The sequence below is a fragment of the Mirounga angustirostris genome, unplaced genomic scaffold (genome assembly GCF_029215605.1).
Source record: "Mirounga angustirostris isolate CCGP_5_RB_7025 unplaced genomic scaffold, mMirAng1.0.hap1 SCAF_6, whole genome shotgun sequence".
In the NCBI taxonomy this organism is placed as follows: domain Eukaryota; kingdom Metazoa; phylum Chordata; class Mammalia; order Carnivora; family Phocidae; genus Mirounga; species Mirounga angustirostris.
This window is the reverse complement of record NW_026991714.1, coordinates 34,862,564-34,884,255: the sequence shown is the minus strand read 5'-3', so window position 1 is coordinate 34,884,255 and position 21,692 is coordinate 34,862,564. Positions and strand designations below refer to the sequence as shown.

Genomic DNA, 21,692 nt, shown 5'->3' with positions numbered 1-21,692 from the left:
GGTCCACCAGGGAGAGGGCTGTAGGAGGTTTCTTTCCCTGGGGGGGAGACAGCTTTCCTCTGAGTAGGAGCATTTTGAGAGCTCTCCTCTCCTGGGCTCCATCTGCGGGATCCCCGGCTAAGGGCTGCGCAGGGAAACCAGCAGGTGCCTCTGAAGCCCAGGTCTCATCCTCACTCGGGGGTGTGCTGAGTGGGTTCCAGAGACCCTCCAGTCATCTCAGGATGCCCCCGCTGCAGGCTGGCTGCTCCTCAGCACCCCCTTCCCCACCGCCCTGTCGACCCTTCCACCGTACTCCTCACTCGCACTAGATGTGGAGGAGACAAGCACTATATAAATGCTAAACAGACAGCCGTGCCTGTCCCCGGATAAATAGACCTCCAGCTCCCGCTGTCAATCCCACACCTTTCATGAACACAGACACATCTCCCGAGAAGGGGGAAAATGTTGGTGTCGCTTCTCCATTTAATTCTGCGATTTACCCTCAATCTTGATACCAGAATGTTGTGCTCTGGTTTTTGTTTGGTTTTGTTTTATTGCTTTTTTGGTATTGATTTCTTTTCCTTTTCTTTTTTCTTCTTTTCCCCCAGAAGACTTTATGGTTTGTTATTTTAATTTCCTAGATTAAAATTCAGAAAATAGGATGCTTTTCTTCTGATTGCTCTTCCTAAATAACAGCTATCATATGTATGGTCCTCTCACATGCATGATCTCATACAAATTCATTAGACTGGAGTCAGAGGAAACGGATTCCTCTCGAGTCCATCTCCCACTCCCTATGTGACCTTGGGCAAATAACTTGGCCTCTCTGAGTCCTGCTTGTTTTATTTGTGCAATGGGCATAGTGACAGACCTGTTCTTCCTGGCGCAAAGGTTTGTGCGAGGAGTAAATAGGATAATTTATATGACAACTTGAGGTAGGTATTGATTTTTAGATGAGAAATTTGACGCACAGAGAACCTAAGTGGTTTGCTCCAAGGACTGTAGCTCATAAACAGCAAACGCCATATATAAACATAGGTCTTCTGACAACAAGTGATCTATCCACAAACCACAAGTCTGAGTGATGGCTGGCACTCGGGCAGATGGACGTGAAAGCCAACAGTACACAACATAATAATCGTTAGCATTTATGAACACTTACTGTATGCCAGCCACTCTTCCAAGAGCTTTACTGTGTTAACTCATTCAATCCATAATTATAATAACCGTATAAGGCTATTGTTAGTATGTTGATTTTATAAAGATTAATTTCTCTAAGGTCACAGAGCTGATTCTGAGCACAGACTGCAGGGCCTCTGTCACTAACCACTACCCTATCCTGCCTCAGAGCCCATGTGCTTACACACTGGACTCCAGGGGCCTTTCCAAGAAGAAGGAGGGGCCTGGAGGAGGGACCAGGTTACAGGAGCATTGGGCCATTGACTTCCCTAAACACATTGCAAGGTTTACCTCTGTGATTAAATGATCAGGCCAGTGGTTCTCAACCTTGAACATGCACCAGAACCACCTGGAGGGCTTGTTAAAACACAGAGGGCTCTTCTTCTGATTCCGCCCCCTTCATTTTTCCCTTCCTTCTCCTAATGTCCTCCATGCTATTCCTTATGTTCCACAAATAAGTGAAACCATATGATAATTGACTTTCTCTGCTTGACTTATTTCACTTAGCATAATAAAATAAAATTAAACAAAACAACACACAGAGGGCTCCTTCTCTCTCCCAATTTTCACCCTCTTGTTCAGAGGTGGGACTTGAGAATTTGCATTCCTAACAGGTCCCCAGGTGGTGCGGATGCTGCCAATTTGAGTACCACATCTTGAGAAACACAGCCCCAGAAAGTAGAAGATGAGACACCACACGCCATCCAGCCGTCTAAGGACTCGCCCTTATCTGAATAAGGAAGAGCTGGTCTGGACCCTGGAACATCTGAAATGGTCTGGAAAATATTTCCTGCAGAAGAGGGCTGGGGCTGCCCTCCCCGGGCGGGCCAGAGCTCCCCCGCCCGTTGCTCTGCCCGGCGGGCTGAGGGCTGAGGGCAGTGTGCCCTGCATTATGGATGAGCCCGCTCAGAAACCCCCGCTGCAGATGAAGTAAACAAACAGCCTCTTCAGCCACAGGAAGGGCTGTGACCAAGCCCCCTTGCCTTCCCAGACAGAACCTTTCTTTCAGCTGTTGTTGTTTTGTTCGGCTGCTGCCTTCTCATCGCCTTGTACTGACAAGAGTCGTAAATAACCGCAGTGCTGTACAGAAATCATTTTAACAGCAGAGAGTCAAATAAATACATTAGACCTGACAGCTTAACTACGCGGAGTCCATCTGTATGTGGTGGACAGCGCTTCCCGAGACGGGCGGTGAGCGCAGCGGCCACGAGAGGGCGCGTCGAGCTCACTCTGGGCGAGGCCCGCCGCGGCCGCCGCCCCCTCTCCCCCAAGCCCTGCCCGAGCCAGGTGCCGTGTGGTGGGGGGGTGGGGGAAGGGGGGGTGGCCACCGCTAAAACAAAGATTTCGGGTTCCAGTTTTAGCTGCGAAGTAATGCCAAGTCCCGCCCCCGTCCCTCACCCTTTCGTCGGGGAGGATTTTGTTCTCTACTCATCTGAGTTTAGGGTTAGAGTTGAGGTTTGAGGTGCTGAGATTGTGTCCCCAGAACTGTCTTGTCCCCAGGGATGGCAGAGTCACCAGGTCACATAGCCTCATGCGTGTGCCACCCACGCGCACCCCAGTCCCAACCAGATGCTCAGGGATTTTCTTTCTTGGCCCTGGTTTTCAGTGGATTTGGCCCATCATGGCCATTCTAAGTCTGGTCCCCTAATTCCTGGGAGGAATTGTCTGCCTCTTTCCCTTCCCACAGTGTCCTGGTTTTCAGGCTGCCCACCCTTTCAGGAAGTGCTGAGGGTTGGTTGTCGTGGGCAATGCATATTCAAGGTACCATCCTCCTCTGGGCAAAGAGACATCCAGGAGGTCTGCGGGACCCTGCTTCACCTACAGCCCTCTGCTTTCCCCTCGTCAGGGCCCCACAGGCACTGAGCTCAGGACAGCTTCCCTGGTGACAGGACTAAACGCCTGTGTGTGGAGAGGGGCTTTCCATTGAGGCTGACCACGTTTCCTCCAAACCTTCAACTAGCACATAAGCCACTGGAGGTCGAGGTGGAGAAGCAGGTGTGTGAGTTCTTCCCACTGGACACACCCAAATGCTCTCATGCTCATTGGTCGGGGGTTGATTTTTCTTTGTGGTCTTCCTAGATGCCAAACTTCATAACTCCTTGTGAGCACAGATTGGATCTTATTCTCTATAAAAAACCCTATAACCTAGCAGGATGCCTGTTCTTGGCAGTCTCTTGATTATGGGGGACAGATTATAAGAACACTTAGTCCTTGGGTCTGTGGTCATGAAGTGAATATTTTATGTTCTTTCAAGGCAATTTAGAGTACAGCAAGTTGGGTAAAAGGAAGCACTTCCTGGCAATGAAGTTATTGGATGCTCTAATGGATTCCAACAGAGTTGTGGTCTCTCTCTTCCGGAGCAGACCGAGTCAGACCCTCTAGTGCCTCCTTGAAGCTGACGTTCTTTCTGTTTTTTGAGAACGGAGTCACAGCGGGTTGGGAGCCTATGGAACTGTCAGTTTGGTGTCATTCTTCTCCGCACCCCCCCACCCCGCCCCAAGGATTTATCCCTCCCTCTAACCAGAGGCTGCACGGGAGGCGGCCACGTTGAGACAACCCTGCCCTCAGGCCCCAGGCACGTGATATTGGTTGCGGGATTGGTATCTGACCCGGTTCAAACGCTGTGATAGCTTATGGCCTTTGCAGATGGTTCCACAGCGGGTACCTGACGTGACCTGGGTCAATCCAAATTCTTCCCTGGGAAGATTGAAATGGAAATTGAAAAAAAGAAGTTCCTCTTTTTTGGGGGGTTCCTGGATGGTAAGATGGAAAACCAGGCATTCTTTCTACCATGTTTCTCGTCTTACGGATAAGAAAAGCAGAATAGGCCTTCAAGCAACATAGATACTCACCACATACAGAATGAGAGAGAGAGAGCGACCTAGAAACACCATGGGGTGATAACTAGATGTTTGACAATATCCAAGTCCCTACTTCCTTTTGTTTCTGAGGCCTAGCTACGTCCTCGTTCTTGAGTTCCCCATGATACTTTAGTACCTCTATAGTAATTTTCCTTATAAACAAAACCAAGAAAACCCCTCCCCTCCCCCAAAGCCCCATCTTCAGTTGGACTGTTATTGCCTGAGCTCAAAAGGATGTGGCTCATTGTGGTCTATTTAAAGTAAGACCCCAACCCACTTCATGAATTCAACTCCCAATGTTCTCCATCAGGACTTATCATCACCACAAACACACCGTCCAACTCTCTGCTACTGTACCACGCACCCGTCCTCTCTGCCCAGGATCCCGCAGAATCCTTCATTTCCTTCAGCCTCTCGTGAGAAGGATGGCCCCTCTCTTCTGAAGCTGTCCTGGACAGACAGGGCAGATTTATTTTTTCCCATAGCCCTTTGTCCAACCTCCTTAGAACGTGTTCCTCTGTACTGGGGTTAGAGAATCGTGTTCTGCACAAGACCATGACCTCCCTCAAGGGTGGGAACATGCCCCAGTCAGCCCCATTTCCATAATGCCTGCCACATCGAAATCCAGAGGGTGTTTGTACAGGGACGATGAAGCTTGCAGTCCTGCCCACAAGCAGGGAAGTAGGTACTGAAAAGGTCCCTGTGGCCAGAAATCCCTAGAAGATGCAATGATAGAATAGAATAGAATAGAATAGAATAGAATAGAATAGACCAATAGAGGGAATATAGCAGCACAGTGAGGACATCTGTCCCTTTTCCTTCTGTCTTATCCCCATTTAACCCACTCCTTTCTTCAACACACACACACACACACACACCCCCAAGACTGTCCCTTGCAGCCCTAGCTCCCACCCAGTGTTTAGAACTGGCTCACACCTCACCTCACTGTCTTCCCAGCTATTACCTTCAGAGCCTTCTCCAAGCTCCGATTGCCAGAGGGGACCTTCCAACTCCAAGGCAAAAGAGAAAAGGAGAAGAAAAAAGGAGGGGAGGAGGGGAGAGAGAAAGTAATATCCAATTTCAACATTTTGTTCTTTGCCGTTTCAACTCCCGGAGGCGGCAACTGTACGATTTGTTTGTTTTGTATCATGTCTGCTTCCTTGTGGGGGTTTCATAAATTGATGATAACACAGCACATTTCTTTTAAGTCCTTAGACATTCAGTCTTTATTGCTTTATAAAGTCTGCTCGGGGCACAGATGAAATGAAACTGGTGAGATTTTCCTCTGTCCATTCTGCAAATTCCATCACAGAATTTGCTGCTACGCAACTGGCGTTCAGAAGTAGCAAGTCATGTTGCCAAAGGTACTAGAGGCCAGCGCTGGGAGGCTCAGGACAGTGGGTGACCCAAAGCGATTGAACAGGGTCACCTCAGCAGCTGCTAGGAGGGGAAGCAACTTGATGAAGAATCAGTCTAGGGAAACAGCTACGTTCTGTAACCTCCACCCGCAACTGGGTTTTTTTTTTTAAACTATGCAAAATTCATTTCCCTCCAGCCCCATAGTAAAGTATATGCAATATGTAAATAGCAGCATTTTGAATGTGGAAGCCATTGGTCACCTGCTGTATTTAGTTATTGAATACCATGATTTTTTAATCCACAGCTAAATAGCCACAGTAATAGGAATATTACCTTGATGGACAAACTCACTCTCCAAGCCAAAATGTGTTTTGCCTTTTATGCTGATTTAGTGAAATAAATGTGTGGCATTTGTCGTTCACACCAGAAAACAATGAGTTCTGCAGCATATCATTACCTACCTATGCACAGTGTGACTCTGAACTTCAGACTGGGAGGAAAACCTTCATCTGTTAATAAAAGGAATCAGACCTTTTCAGGCCAAGTTATAAAACTGAGCAGATGAAAATAATCTCATATGAGTAGATTTCCGTTCTCTTACCCACTCTCAAACCCTCAGAATAACACCCCTGAACACACACACACACACACACACACACACACGATTTGTTCTCTTCTTGAATGAACTAATTTATTCCTAAAGAGCAAGGGTGACTTAACTCATGCTGGCTGTATGCAAATGACAAGCTGTAGCTGGTTCCTTTCTGTGTGGAGACAACAGACGAACCCCCCACCGCATGGCATTACCAGGCCAAACTGGGAAACGCTGCACCCAAGGTCCCTAGCCTGGTAAACTTGGCCTTTCAGCTACCAGCCTCCCCATGGTGGAGCAACTTCAGGTCCCAGAGAGACTGAGCTAAAGTGATGCCTGTCTCTTGCTGAGTGCCTTAAAATCCTGCTATTCATTCCAAGAATTTGTGTAGCAACTGTTTCCTTATAAAGTACATGCAAATGGGTCCGCGGGACACTGCCCGGGCATTGTGGATCAATATAATGAAGTTGCATTATGGCCGGGCTCCCTATGTATGTACATTCACTTGTCAAGTAAGATGCTGCATGCAAAAGAGCCTTACCAACCCTACAGTGCTTTGTAAACTATAAAAACCATGGGCACACGGGTTTGCTATTATCAGGGTTGTGATTATGAATCCCTGAAGGGCAGAGCATTACAGCAGGCAGACTAGGGGTCCTCGCAGACATGGAGCAAGTTGGGCTTGAAATCAGAAATGAGCTCGAGATTTAGTGATTTTATTATAGGGAATAAATGCCTGGAGACTGAAGGGGATCCTTTATGACTGCCGTTTATCCCTTACTTGGAAAAGGCGCATCGTGTTGCCTGCCATCTAGTGGCAGGAGGGTAAGTTTGCAATTCCCTAAGTCCCTGGGAGATGACTTGCAGATTGTCTCTGGGAAGGGCAGGCAGATGGACGAAGCGCTGAGGGTGGAAGCTGACCGTGCAGGAGCGAGAAAGACCGGCGGTCTCCGCCGCCTCCGCCAGCCCAGGAGCCTGACCTCGGGCACAGCCGCCGCGTTAACTGGCATCTCCACTGTGTAAACCTCGAGAGCCCTGTGGGTCTTTTAGACATTAAGTAAGAATAACAACAGAAATGATCTGGATGATGATGATAATATTAAGAAGCATAAACAATTATAATCATAACACCAGATTGCTTCCACTGTTCCTTTCTCGGCCCTGATGAGTAAACACACGAAAAGCTGAAGCGGGGAATGAAGCATGCCCAGGAGGCTGCGCACAGCCTGTGAAGTCCTCCCCTCCCTGAGCTCCGCGCTCCAGGAGAGTCTGCTGATTACCATTGGCCTTTGGAACCCCTGGAGCTTTGGAAGACAGGAAACCCACGTCAGCCGTCTCTGGGTTTATTGGGGCAAGTTGTTACCCTGGACTGCTGGCCACCGCCGGCCAGGCCCTGCCTTCACTTCCTGTGGGGCACCCAGCAAGCACAGCTTATGAGAGCTTCCAAAAAAGAGTCTGGGCGATCACTGGAAAGAAACAACAAAAATGAATAGATACAGCACTTGCTTAAATTAAAAAGAAAACAAAAACTTTTAAATGAAGCATTTCGGTGATTTATTAATGAATTTGGAGTTACTGATCAGAACTGCCATGCGCTGAGTACTTAACTATGTATCAGGCCCTGGACATGCACAATGCCAGGTAAATCTCCAGTCATCCTACAAGGCCAGTAGAGTTCCTGCCCCCATTTTACAGATGGAGAAATAGAGGATCAGAGAGGTTAAGCAGTCTGGTGACCATCACACAGTAAGTCATGGAACCGAGACCCAAACCTGTTTGCACCACTCTCTGGGGGTCTTATCCCAACCACCAAATATCAGAACCTTAGTGTAGAAAAGAACTTTGAGGGTCACCTAATTCAATTGCTCACCCCAAGGCAGAAGTTTCTTTTATAGTAGTGATTTATAGACTCTGGCAGGTTTTGATCGGTCATATTAAAATCATTAACAAACCAACGAAACCAAAAAACAAGTTCTGAGACGCCCCTCCCCCCCACCTCCCCCCTGCCTCTGCCCCGCCACCTGCACCTTTCCTTGCCTTCGCTTTCCGATCAGGTGGCTTTGCACCGAGGTCTGGAGATTCATCTACAAAGGCTTCTGAAGTGTTTCTCCAGCCCAGCCGGGGGGGAATGCTGTGCCTGGCAGCACCTCTGTGACATCCGGGGGGAGGAAAGAGTAAGAAATGGCTTGGGGCAGGCAGAGGAGGGAGCTGGCTTAATTCATCTCGAGGCACGGAGGAGGGAAGGTAAGAGAGCACAAGGCTGTACAAGAGACTGGCTTTCTGGAACTGTCAGGTCCTTTTTTTTTTTTTAAAGGGGTGAAGAACATTAGCATCATTTTCTTTTTAAATGAAATACCAAGCAGATCTGCTTCGGGAGCCCGCACCTTGCTCCTCTCCCACATGCTGCCTAAGAAAACAGGCCACAGTTAAGTCAAACCTTAACGAATCTGAGTGTTGTGCTTCCATTTTTAATTGGTGGCAGGACTCACTTGCTGATCTCCGGGGCACCGTGAATTGCTGTTGTCTCTTGAAGACAGTGTTAGAAAAAGACAGCTGGGGGAAATGCCCACGTTGGGGATGGCTTTCTGGGATGCACGTGGGAGCCCACATGCTTGCTGTCCCAGAAATGGCCAGTGGGGATGGGGCACCTTATGGCTGAGGGTCTCTAACTCCCATGCAATGTGCGCGGCGGCCAAAGCCCCGTGATGCCCAGATCTCACCTCCTTGTGGTTATGAACTGGCTCTGGCTCCTTGTTTGGCCTTTGGCTTTCTAGAGGTGAATGGGTGATTATTTGAAGACTTGGATGTCTGTATGTAGCTAGAGTCTTTGCTTCCCATTAAAGCGAAAACATTTATCTGGCCAAATGAAGCCACCCTAGACTATTCTAAAAGCAAATGTCCTTTAGCTATTTTGTGTCTGATGTTTGTCTTCCTGTGTATTCTCTCTTATCTGGGGACTTTGTAGATTTCCTAAAAAATCAATATAAGAGGCTGAAAGGAAGTTCACACGAGCTACCCGTAAGAGCTGCATTGAGAGAGAGAGAGGGAGAGATAGAGAGGTAAAGGAGAACAGTCCCTCAGCCCCTGAACATCCATGTGCCCGGCCCTATGTTAGGAATGTGAGAATGCAGGGTATCAAGGCGAGTTCAACTCTCAGTGGCTCCCACAGATACTGGAGGGGACAACACAGAAAGAAGCTACACAAACGGATTCTAGTCAAATGTCTTGGGTTTCAATCTTAACTCTGCCCAGTATTCACTGTCTGGCTCGTTACTTAGCCACTCTGAACCTCATCTTTTTCATCTGTAAACTGGGGATTGGAAGAGATCTTCTCCGTGAGAGTCGGGTGAACTTACAAGAAATGGATCAGGACATCCTACACGACAAGATCAGAGAAACAGTATAACAAAACCGTTCCGAGTGTGGACGCGGAATTTGAGTTCCTGCAAATGAAGAGTTGTGCATGTAACAGAACATTTCCCCCTGGAGGACGTGCGTGGGTGATACATAATATAAAGAAATAGGGCATCACTACGTGCCTGGAAGAAGGTCACAGTGCGGTGTACTGACGAATGCCAGGAAGACTGAGAGGGTCTGCCATGAAGACACCTGTGTGACTTTCTTTGACCCAGTGTTGCCCTAATTTCCTTGAACGTAGACTCATTTCATTTCATTTAATCTTTTTATTTTGTTTTTACCTTAGACTCTCAGCCATGGGACTCGAGTTCTGACAAACTCGTGTTGGGCAACTCTGATCCCGATGAATGCCCTTATTCTATAGATGAGGAAACAGGCCCAGAGAGGGAGAGAGGCTTGGCCGATGTCCTGGGTGGCTGGCTGGGGCTGGGAACACACCCATGTCCCTTCGTCCTCAGCCATCAACTGCTCTCGCTGACTGAGGCACTGCGGACTTATCGCAGGTTCATTCGCGCCAGACAGACCTTGCAACCGTCCAGGTGGTATCTGGCCATGCTTTTTAGGGGTACGGGTTTTATTTCTTATTGGCCAGTCATTACGGAACATTCCTTTCTCCATCTGGTAAGACCTTTCCCTTTTAGAGCCTTCTATTCCTTCTTCTTTTTCTTGCTTTCAATTCCAGGTCACGTGTGTGCAAGTGCTTTCTGAAATGCGAGTCAGTGTTACAGTTGAGACCATCTTTAGGAACTAAAGGACTTATTTGCTTCTTGAAATAATGGGTTCCATTAAACGATAAATGTATCTGTTAAGGAAAGAGTGCAATCTTTGCATCGAAAACTAGTGGCTTTGTCTTGTTTGTGAGTCTGTGTGTTGGGGTGGACAGCAGAAATATAGGCAAGTGTTTACAGAATGCTAAATTCATTCACTGTTAAAAGGACACATGTGGAAATGGTGCCTTAGGCTCTTTAGGTTTTTGAGATAGTGACATTTGAAAAACATTTGTCTTATCTTAAATTTTGCCTTAGATAAGATGCCTTCGGAGCGAATTCTCTTCACAGCTGTTTTGCTTCTCATTAAAGGGGTAGACTTTAAGCCCTTTGTATCACATTTAGATAAACTTTTTGATGGAAACAGTGATTTTCCTGACTTTATTTTATAAATTTGCGTGTTTGCATTTACCAACTCAACCAGCTCTTTTGGATTCCTGTGAACTCAGGGACGAAGTGCTGATGCAGCTGAAGAATTTAGAAATTAATTCTGAAAATGGCAGCGAAAGGAGTAAGAACCTAAGCCTGAGTCCGTGCTTGGTAGGCTAAAACTGATCAATTTCCTGGTCCCTAATTAAAACAAGCCACCAAACACAACAACAGCATAAAATCCAGGGCTTTTCCTGGTGATGAATGTGACCAGCCTGCAAATTTCTCCTCGCTGGGAGCAGAGATTTGGTGTGCTACAGCAGTTAAACAGAAAGCTTGCTGGCAATTTATGTTTGATAATCTGTATGTATCTCTTCCCTACTCAGACCCTGCCCCTACCCTACCTTCATCCCCCAACATAGGCGTCCATTGAAATTAAGCCAAAAGAATGAGAGGACGTTTCCTTCTTTCACAAGTATGTCTTCGAAGGGTGTCCATTCCTGGATATTGAAAGGGTAAACAAATATGGCAGGGTATCTAAATCTTTTATATTACTTGAGTTGTGAAAATTTGCATGTGAACCATCTGCTTTTAAATTGAATCCAAGCTTTCCATCAATTAGCACTATAATTTCAGATGTAATGTAGGTTAACTTCTGATTGATCTTCAATTAACACTAGTTCTTAACCATTTACTTTATTTCGAATGCATTTTCCCTTCCCAGATATATCAGGAAGTTGTAGAAGGACCTTCCTGCTTTTGAAATGCTGATAGCTCTTTTAGGATGAAAGAATCCACATTTCTCCCACCCTCTTTCCTTTCTGAGTTTATAAGAGCCCAGGTAACGCAAAGTCAGTACAATTTTATTTTCCAAAAGAGCATCAAGGAAATAGCTGAGAAGAACCTCATTTCATGCACACGTGTGTTGTCGTCGTTCTTTTTGCTTGACTTATTTAGATGGGAATGTTCACAAAATAAGTCACAAAATCATTCCAGGAAGCCCCAAAATAGCATTTGTAAAACTGAAGGTTTGGTAATTATGTAAATCTTAAGGAATTTGGAGATTTGGCTCCTCTCCTAGGACACAAACTCTCAGGATTTAAAGAGAACTCAGATGTCCTCCAGTCTGTACCCACCCAGGGCAGGCAAGCCCACCAGAGCATCCCTGCCAGATGGTCAAGCAGCTTCTCCTTGTTGTCACCATTGGACAAAGGGCAGAATCTTAACTGATGAGACGGTTGAAGAGAAATTCTGACAGTTCAATAATGTTTATCCGTTGATATAATTCAGATACTTCTTTTGAAATCTAGAATAATGTGCAATGTTGCTAATAATTTCTCTATGGCTTATGATGGTGTATGAGTGTGATGTGTTGTTCAACTTTTCTTCTCTATGTTGATTCATAAAAGATTTGTTATGTCCTTGCACATGTAATTTTATCACATAGGCGACTGTTTTTGCTTCAGAAAAACACACACAGATCTTTCTCAGTTTATGATGTGGTTACGTTCCAATATCATAAATTGAGAATATCATACGTGGAAAATGCATTTAATATACCTAACTTACTGGATGTCATAGCTTAGCTTAGCCTAGCCTGTGATTGGGTAACATCATCTAACACAAAGCCTATTTTATAATAACATGTTGAATATCTTACGTAATTTATTGCATACAGTATTGGAAGGGAAAAACAGAATGGTTGTTTGTGTACAGAATGGTTGTAAGTGTATTGGTTTTTCTTTTTTTTTTTTTTTAAAGATTTTATTTATTTATTTGAGAGAGAGAATGAGAGACAGAGAGCATGAGAGGGAGGAGAGTCAGAGGGAGAAGCAGACTCCCCGCCGAGCAGGGAGCCCGATGCGGGACTCGATCCTGGGATTCCAGGATCATGACCTGAGCCAAAGGCAGTCGCTTAACCAACTGAGCCACCCAGGCGCCCCGAGTGTATTGGTTTTTCACCCTCATGATCGTGTGGCTGCCTGAGAACTGCCACTGCTCAGCATCATGAGAGAGCCTCGTACGGCATACCGCTAGCCCAGGGCAAAGATCAAAATTCAAAATTTGAAGTGTGGTGTCTACTGAATGCATATCACTATTGCACCATCATAAAGTGGAAACATTGTAAGTTGAACTGTCTTCATAAGTTGGGGATCGTCTGTACTGGATTTGTAATGGTTATCATTATGAACATACCATGTGCTTAGCAATCATTTCTGGTATGGTCAGCTTTTATTTTGGACCATTAAGCAAGGACAGGTTTTTTTGTGTTTTAATAAAAAAGATTTGTGACTTTTTCCTCGGGATTATCTTTTTTTTTTTTTTTTTTTTTTTTTAATATGCATCCCTGTTTCTCGTATCAGCATGCTGAACTGAAAACTCAACAAGGGTCACTGTGCTAGTTAGGCCACATAACCTTCGCTGCTATAATAAACCAACCCCAAACCTCGGCGTTTTAACTATAGTAAGCATTCACTTCTCACTCCTGTCACAGTCCAATGTACGTGTTCTTCTGTGGATGGTGTTCCTTGTGATACTTCTGCCATGCTTCTCCATTCGGCTGGGAAGTGGGACACAGAAAATAGAATGAAAGAGCAAGGTGGGAGTTTTTGGGGTCCCGTGTCCACTGTTTCTTCATGTATTCCAGGAGCTAGAACTCAGTCACTGGCCAGACCCAACTGAAGGCTGGCGGGGAGAAGAAACAGAGCTGTGAGCCATGACCAGCTTCTGCCACTGGTCCTGTTAGCCTTTGTTTTACCTCTCTATCTTGGAGACCGATATGTCCAGGATAGCTTCTAGAATTTCTATTGCATGGGTACTCTTGGTCTTCACTGGAAAACAAATGAAGAAGAATATGAGGTTTTTATGAGGTGCCCTGAATTCTGGGGTATATACATTGAAATATGGAGCATCCAGGGCTCCACTCTGCAGTGATCTCTGGTCTCTCTGCATCAGGGAGTCCAATAAAGAAAATGCTGGAAGTTAGACCTTCAGTACAGGGCATTACGTTTTTTTCCCTCAAAGATCTGCCCAAGACCACAGCTGCCACTAAAGGGCACAGCAGAAGTCTTACAGAAAACCACCCCTGCATGTGCCCAGGACTTAGTAGCAGTTGGTGGTGATATAAGTGGGGCGAAGACATGAGGTCCTTGGCAGTATTGTCATTCTGGGCCAGACTGGTATCACGGAAGAGAGGAATCAACAGTCTTCTTAAAAGAAGGCCTGAAGGCCTATAAACTCAGACTGGAAACCCCACTCCACCTCAACCATACAGTAGAGAATGTGATCCAGGAAGTAGGGCCTTGAAGTGGATTGTCTAAATAGGGTAGATAATTTACTCCTTAACTACCTTCCTAAACTATGGAGACACCTTCTTTCCTGATTGTTAGTTTTTCATTCCAACCTATGTGAGGGGTTAGAAGAGTAGGGGGTGGCATTAAGGCTTGTCCCCGTGTTACTTCTATCTAGTGAATCTGTAGGAACTTCTTTGTGAATCTATGTGAAGCCCCTGTGAAATGGGCCATTTGCTTAAGGGAAAGTCCCTGTTCTTCCTTAGCATTCGGATATTAATCACTAAACGGGACTAAAGCAAAGTGTCACTTACTCAGTGACCCCAGCTTATTAAAATGTAGGTCAGAATAAGGAAGCAAGTGAAGGAGACCCCCAGTATGAAAAGAGATGCCACTAACTGAATTCAACAGTTAGAAAGGAGAGATTATACAGGCAAAGTACCACTTCCCACAGAGGAGGCCTTGTAGTCTCAAGAAGATATAGGGCCCCCTTCCTTTGTCACAGGTAGTTGAGAGTTGTCTCTGCTCACTTCTTGAGGGTGACAGGGATGAAGGGAGGCAGGGGAAGGGATGTGGCTCCATGATCAAAACCATGTTGCCTTTCTATGTTCATTTACCAAAGTCAATGCCATTAACTCTCTGTTCAAAATTGTCTGATTGTCCTTCAGATTCCCTACTTTTGAGGTCAATATTAGCCAAATCTGCCTTATTTGTTCTTCTTCCATCAAGTGATTCAGTTATAACACTAAATCTCTCTCTCTCTCCTTTTATTCTTCCCTCATCTATGAATGGAGACCTCTAGCTTACCTTTTTTGCTGGCCAATACATTTTATCCCCCTTATCAGTGAGTATCTGTATGTTCACTTCTCCAGTTTGACTTGAAATGCTTTACTTTATTTCCCCTTTTCCAAGAAGCAGCCAAAGGTTGAGTAAGATGCTTATTCATTAGGGTTTAGTCTTGAAACTTGGGGGAAGTTGGGTTAGGATATCTAGACTTAAATACTCCCCAATGAGTAGCTTTAGTTAAATAATGACTTGGACGAATGTCTGTTACCCCAAGGGCATCACAGGCAGATCAAGTAGGTGAAAGGCTCATGGGCCTTTATAATGAAAGTGCCTGTCCTTGATCTCTGGGACATAGGGTGTGAGACCCAGAAGGCTGAGATGTAATTTATCCCCCACTGTGCCTGTCCCAGGGCCTTAACCCTGATGGTCACTTAATTCCTGATTTTCTGAGTGTGCAGATGGAAGCTAGCCTGCAGGCGTGCCAGCAGAAGGGAAGGGAATCTCCATAGAAGGACGAGGGGCAGAAAGAATGGTTTTTCGATTTTAGGCCACTGTGAAATGCTTGGGGGGGTAGAGGTCAGCGCATTTTGATCTCTGAGGAGATGAAACATCCTGAGTTGGCAGGAGAGGAGGCACCCCAGGAAAGCGCAGTTAACCTCTGAGTCTGCAAAGGACTTTTCCAGAATGTGTGAGGGTACCAAGTGCAGAAGTTGTATCTCCTTCAAATCCCATTAGTGGAGAAGGAGAAGATTTTCACAGCCACCTTTTTAAAAAGTGAATGGCAAAAAACAGGATTTTTCTTTCCTTCTGCCCTCCCCTGGCCCCCTGCCTCCACCCCCCAGCCCCGCCCCCGTGGGGACTGAGGGAGGGGCCCTGAGCCAATGCATTCAGAATAATGGCACCAGAGCAATAATGAGACCTTTCTCAAGGACTCATTTGTCTGCAGAAAGGGGGAAGTCATCAGGTATCCATTGTGAGAAGAATCGCCTTCTCTTAACAATGGCTCTGATGAAGTTGCTAGAAGGTTCTTATCAGGAAGAAAAGACTCCCAGCCCCAGGAGAAGGGGAAAGGGGAAAAAATGAAAGGCTACAAAACCCCCAAATCATCCTCAGGCTCAGTGCAGTGGAGAGGGTGAGGGGAGGCACACTTCTTGAATGCCAAATGACATTGGCTGGTCAGTCCAAATGAGCCTCTAAAGAGAGATAGTGACAAAGATGAGAGGGGGCCAGCTTTCCTGCAGGCCGGTGTTTAGCAGGGAGTGCGGGGTTGACTGCACTGAAACTGTGCAATCCTGCATTTCTCAGGCTGCAGGAAATAGCTAGAGGTCATCACAACTTATCCTTTGGCCTCTGCCTAGGGATTTTCTAGATCCGGGTCACAGGGCCACCCTTCTTTAGCTGGATTCTGGGAAGGAAGAGGAAATTCACAGTCAGCAGAGTCTTGATGAGACTCTAAGCCCATTTTTTCTGGGTTACAGGCACTTGATTCAGAAACAATAGATTTTCTGGGTGCTTTGAGAAGGGAGAAGAGAATTGGAATTAATTTTGCACTGTTGACTTTTGTTAGGGGTTTTACTGATTTGTCTCAATTAATCCTCATCACCTCCCAAGACAGGTGACTCTGATCAAATTCCAATCATACTGCCTTCTGTTCAAAATGCTTCATCGGCTCTTTTTATTAAAACTGAGTGAAGCTTTGGCCTTCCTTCGCACCCAGAATGGAAAGCGTCGACCATGGGGCCACCACCCACCTCTCCTGCCTTTCCTCCCACTACTTATACGTATATATCTCTTGCTTTAGTGCTAGGCCACGTTGACTCCTGGATGTTTCCCAGTCAAGACATCTGTGCTCCACTTCCCTGCCTTGCTCGATGCTGTTCCCTCCACCTGGAATGTTCTCTTGACATCCTCTCCTGCTCCATTCACTTGTGTCTTTCAAAGTCATGTGAATTTTCCTCATCCATGAAATCTTTATCAAAATGGAGGTAACTTCTCCCTCCCTGGAAATCCCAGAGCAGTTCTCTTCTCTCTTATAAGATTTCTCCTATGGGAACGTTTTATTGTTATTTACGGTCTTATCAAGCACCCACTATTGACCCATGAGTTCTTCAAAGGCAGGGACTGTATCCTGCCTATTATCTCTTTATCTTCCAGCGACTGGCAATTAGTAGGTGATCATTAAATAGTGATGGAACCGGATTTTCATTAACATTTGGATCTCTAATTTTGAAGTAGCATGAACTTGGTCTTGCCATTTCTAGGTTGATTTGGGAAGCAAATTCATGGGAAACATCTGGATTTGCAGAAGCAGCAGAAGAGCTGTTCCTGACTGGCATCCTTATTAGGGACAGGTTGCTTAAATGGATTTGGATTTTGGCTCCTTTTACCTCTTTTTCTTTCCTCTGAAGACAGTGGGACAGAACAACACAAAGTGGAATTTATTTCACACTTAGCATGTGCCTAACACTTGTTAACCACCTTACATCGTTGCTGGTTTCATCTTTGTAAGGATCTTTTGAAGGAGACATTATTCTCATTGTGTAGTTGAATAAACAAAGGTGTAACAAAGTTAAATAAGTTGCTTAAGGTCAAATAGCTAGCAAAGACCGAAACAGGACTCTAAACTGGTGTACTTGCCCACTATTCTATGCTGCCTTCTGGGCTCAATCCAGAGGATATTCTGAAGAGGAATAGCCAAGGAACACATGTATCCTTTTAATTTCTGTAAGGTTTTTGTACAAAATTCTTTAAGAGTTCACAACAAATTTTGGTTTCCTACTGTCATGTGAGAATATTCTGGGCACCAGGGCTGCAGGCTTGCCCTTCTTTGTTAAAAATGAAATTTCCAAAAGTCCCTTAAGGATAGACTAGATGGATAACAGGAGGTAGCAGTGGGTCCTGTACCCGTGGACCCTCATAATACCTGAGGCTATCTTAGTGATCGTCACATCTGGGAGCCGCTGGTCAGGCAGAAAGAATATAGCCATTAAGGCCAGAAATCTATGGTTCAAAGGCCATCTCTGCCACTGACCAGTCAAGTGAAATTTAAGGAAGTTATGTTGTTACAGAACCTGGACTTGATCACCTGATGGAAGAACCAAGCGGCTCTTGGAGATCTTGGAGGATAGGAGGTTTATTTAACGCTGGCGGGCTCAGAGGAGAGTGGTCTCCAAAGGTCTGAGCCCCGAGCACAAACAAAGGGGGCAATTTATACACTTCTCCTTCCGCATACCTGGCACTTCTGGCGTGTGCGGGAATCGGGGCAGGGAGAGGAACCCGGATTTGTGCGCGTGCATGAAGCAGAGCCAGGAGAAGAACCCAGAAGAGCCCCGGGGTGAGGACTGGGACTCTCTCTCGGATTCGTTTGGCCATCCTAGGACACAGATTTTCCTTATCAATGTAACCTTTGCAGGCTCAGTATTCTCATCTGTAGAATGGAGAGCATAATAACCCCTAGATTGTTTGTTGTAAGGATTGAAAGACTAAATGTGATTAAATGACCATAGAAAAGTTGAAATTGCCACCATGATGGTTGAGCCACAATTAACTAGAGCACCCTTTAAACATGTCTTTTAGATGTGTTCTCTTATCCTTCCTGAAAGTGACCAGATCCATGTGATACAATGTTTTATTTTAATGCCTTTCTGCTTCGTGCAGGAAGCTTGCCCAGCTCAATCCTAAACTCAGTGAGCACCCATTCAGAGCACTCCTGTGCACTCGTCTCTCTGTCTGCCTTGCTCCACAGACATGATCTGTGGAAGAATCTTGTCAGGATGGCACTTGGACAAGAGGGTCCAGCAGGAGAAGCAACAATGTACCCATTTTTAAAGATACCAAATTGTGTAGTGCTCACTTTTGCAACACATATATTAAAATTGGAATGATACAGAGAACACTAGCCCAGCCCTGGTAGGGATGACACATAAATAAAAGCATATAAAGAATACCAAAATGTTTAATAACTTGCCTGAGACCATGTGGTTAGTTAGTAGCAGAACTTGGAATCAGATCCCCAGACTCTTCTCACTACACCCGGAAACAGCAACTTAGAAGAGAACTTGTCCTGGCCCAGGGAGGAGGTGACAGTCCAGAGGTAGATGAGATTAGTTTTTCTCTTCGCCTCTAATTTCCTTTGATTTCCATAGCCTGGTTACATGCTAATGGCTTGGCAGAAACTTCAAAATTAAACTTGTGAGAGCAATCACTGTTACTGGACCTCTAGGCAATTATAGTAGCTGTCAAAGGTTTTAAAGCCAACATCCAGCCTGACCCTTTCCAAATGACTCAAAAGTGGCATTTTAATGAGAAACGGAAGCAGACAAAGGTGTTTTTAGTTTTTTTTTTAAATAAAAGCTTTTTTTCCCTTTCTTTCTTCTTTTTTTAAAAGGACAAACTGGCACTGAATTTTACTGCCTATCCAAAGGGTAGGGTGGGATTGTGAGACTGGGGAGAAGAGCCCAGGGCTGTTGACTTTTGTTTGTAATGGTCTCTCCCACTGAAGCCTATTAGGAGAAGCCCCACAGAGGGGTGTCGAAGGATTAGCTCCCAGTTTGGCTTTATGCACATGACTACATTTGGGATAACTGAATTATCAGCGCTGGTCAATCTGCATTTTCTTCTTTATCGCTGGGTCTGGTTGAGGCTAACCTACTAGGTGCCAAGATTGAGCTACTTTTAAAAATCTATCATCTATCTATCTATCTATCTATCTATCTATCTATCTATCTATCTATATCTTTGAGATGTAATTGACATGTAACATTGTGTAAATTTAAGCTGTACAAGGTGATGATGCAATACATGGATATGTCTGCAAAATTATTAACCACAGTAAGGTTAGTTAACACTTCCACCACCTGGCATAATTACCATTTTTTTTTTTTTTTTGTAATAAGAACATTTAAGATCTACTCTCTTAGCAACTTTCAAGTAGTCTATAATGGGGTACTGTTAACTGTCACCACCGTGCTATACATTAGATGCCCAGAATTGATTCATTTTATAGCAATTAGCATAACTTAAATTACTTTTGTCCTACTTTTTTTAAAGACAAAATTCACACACTATAAATGTACCCCTTTAAGGTGTACAATTCAGTAGGTTTTAGTACAACCAACATCACTAATTCCAGAATATTTTCATCACTCCACAAAGAAACCTGTACCCATTAGCAGTCATGTCCCATTCCCCCTTCCTCAGGGGCCGGGTGAGCTGGGGGGGCCTGGGGTTATGGGAGCCTGTAGGGAGCATCGAGGACTGTGGGAGTCAGCCTGGGGCAAGCTGGATCTGGGGTCCTCGATGAAGTCAGGCACTCACTTCACTCTCTTTTCATGGGGCAGGTGTTTCTCTTCACTGGGCTACCTGGGCTTGGGAGAAGGGATGGCAGTAATGTAAATTTATCTTTCCTACCTCCTCAATGTGTCCTTTATTTCTATGCTTCACCCAGATGCTATGATCCCTCACCTGGAAACTGCAGATCTTGTGAAGGTATTTTCCTGTGCAGATAGGTACTCAAATTAATGTTTCTGGGGGAGAAGCAAGTGTTAGAAATTCTATGCTGCTGCTGTTTTGCTGGTGTCATTCCCCCTTGTTGTAGTCTTGATTTTATTTTCCTAATGAATTATGGTGTTGAGCACTTTTTTTTTTTTTTAAGAGAGAGTGCACGCAGGGCCAGCGTTGGGCGGGGGGGGGGGGGGGGGGGGGCGGGGCACGGCAGAGGGAGAGGGAGAGAGAGAATCCTAAGCAGGCTCCACACCCAGTGTTGAGCCCTATGTGAAGATCCATGTCATGACCCTGAGATCATGACCTGAGCAGAAATCAAAAGTCTGATGCTTAACCGACTGAGCCACCCAGACAAGCCACGTGGTGTTGAGCACTTTAAAGTGCATATTGGTTATCTGTGTATCTGTGGAGAAATGTCTATTTAGATCCTTTACTCATTTTAATATTGGATTATTTACCTTTTGTTGTTGAGTTTTAAGACTTCTCTATATATATCTGGATACAAATCCTAGATACATGATTTAGGAATACTTCCTTTCAATTTGTGGGATGTCTTTTCACTTTCTTGATAGTTTTTGAAACATGAAAGTTTAAAATTTTAATGCAATCCTATATACTTATTTTTAAAATTTTGTTGCTTATGTTTTGGTGTCCTATTTCAGAAACCACTGCTTAATCCAAGGTCATGAATGTTTATGCCTATGTTTTTCTCTAAGACTTTTATAATTTTAGCTTTTAACTTTAGGTCTTGATCCTTTTTGAATTAATTGTTGTCTGTGGTGTGAGGTAAAGGTCTTACTTCATTCATGTGAAGGTAGGGGTCTAATTTTGCATGTGAATATCCAGTTGTCTCAGCACTATTTGTTAAAAGGACTATTTTTTTTTTAAGATTTTTAAAATTTATTTATTCAAGGCACAGAGATACAGAGAGAGAAAGAGCACACACGCAGGGGGAGCAGCAGAGGGAGGGGGAGAAGCAGGCTCCCGCGGGGCAGGGAGCCCGATGCGGGGCTCGATCCCAGGACCCCGGGATCATGACCTGAGCCAAAGGCAGACGCTTAACCATCTGAGCCACCCAGGTGCCCCTGTTTTTTTTTTTTCTTACTCAGTCACCAGAACAGCCTTGTCAAAAGTCTGTTTACTATAAATTTAAGGTTTTACTTCCGAACTGCCAATTTTATTCCATTGTTCTCCATGTAACAGTTATACCAGTACCACATTTGTCTTGATTAGTGTAACTTTGTCTTGTTCTATAGTTTTGTTTGTAGTTTTGAAACCAGAAAGTGTGAGTTTTTCTTTTTCAAGGTTGTTTTGCTTATTCTAAGTCTCTTGAAAAATTTTGGAACTTGTTTGTCCATTTCTTCGAAAAAGCCAGGCAGGATTTGGGTAGGGATTGAACTGATTTGTAGATCAACTAGGGGAGTATTACCATGTTCACAGTATTAAGTCTTCAATTCATGAACATTGACTGTCTTTCAGTTTACTTTGGTCTTCTTTAATTTCTTTCCATAATGTTTTGTAGTTTCATTGTATGATACTTGTATTTCTTTTGTAAAATTTATTCCTAAGTATTTTATCTTTTTTAATGTTA

At 44.8% G+C, this 21,692-nt stretch overlaps 1 non-coding gene across 1 annotated transcript; it reads left to right on the top strand.

Annotated features, from left to right (window-relative positions):
• The first annotated feature begins 18,444 nt into the window (after positions 1-18,444).
• LOC123847237 (U6 spliceosomal RNA) lies at positions 18,445-18,555 on the top strand. Its single transcript, XR_006791480.1, has one exon. It is a non-coding gene; the product is annotated as a U6 spliceosomal RNA (small nuclear RNA).
• Positions 18,556-21,692: the final 3,137 nt, after the last annotated feature.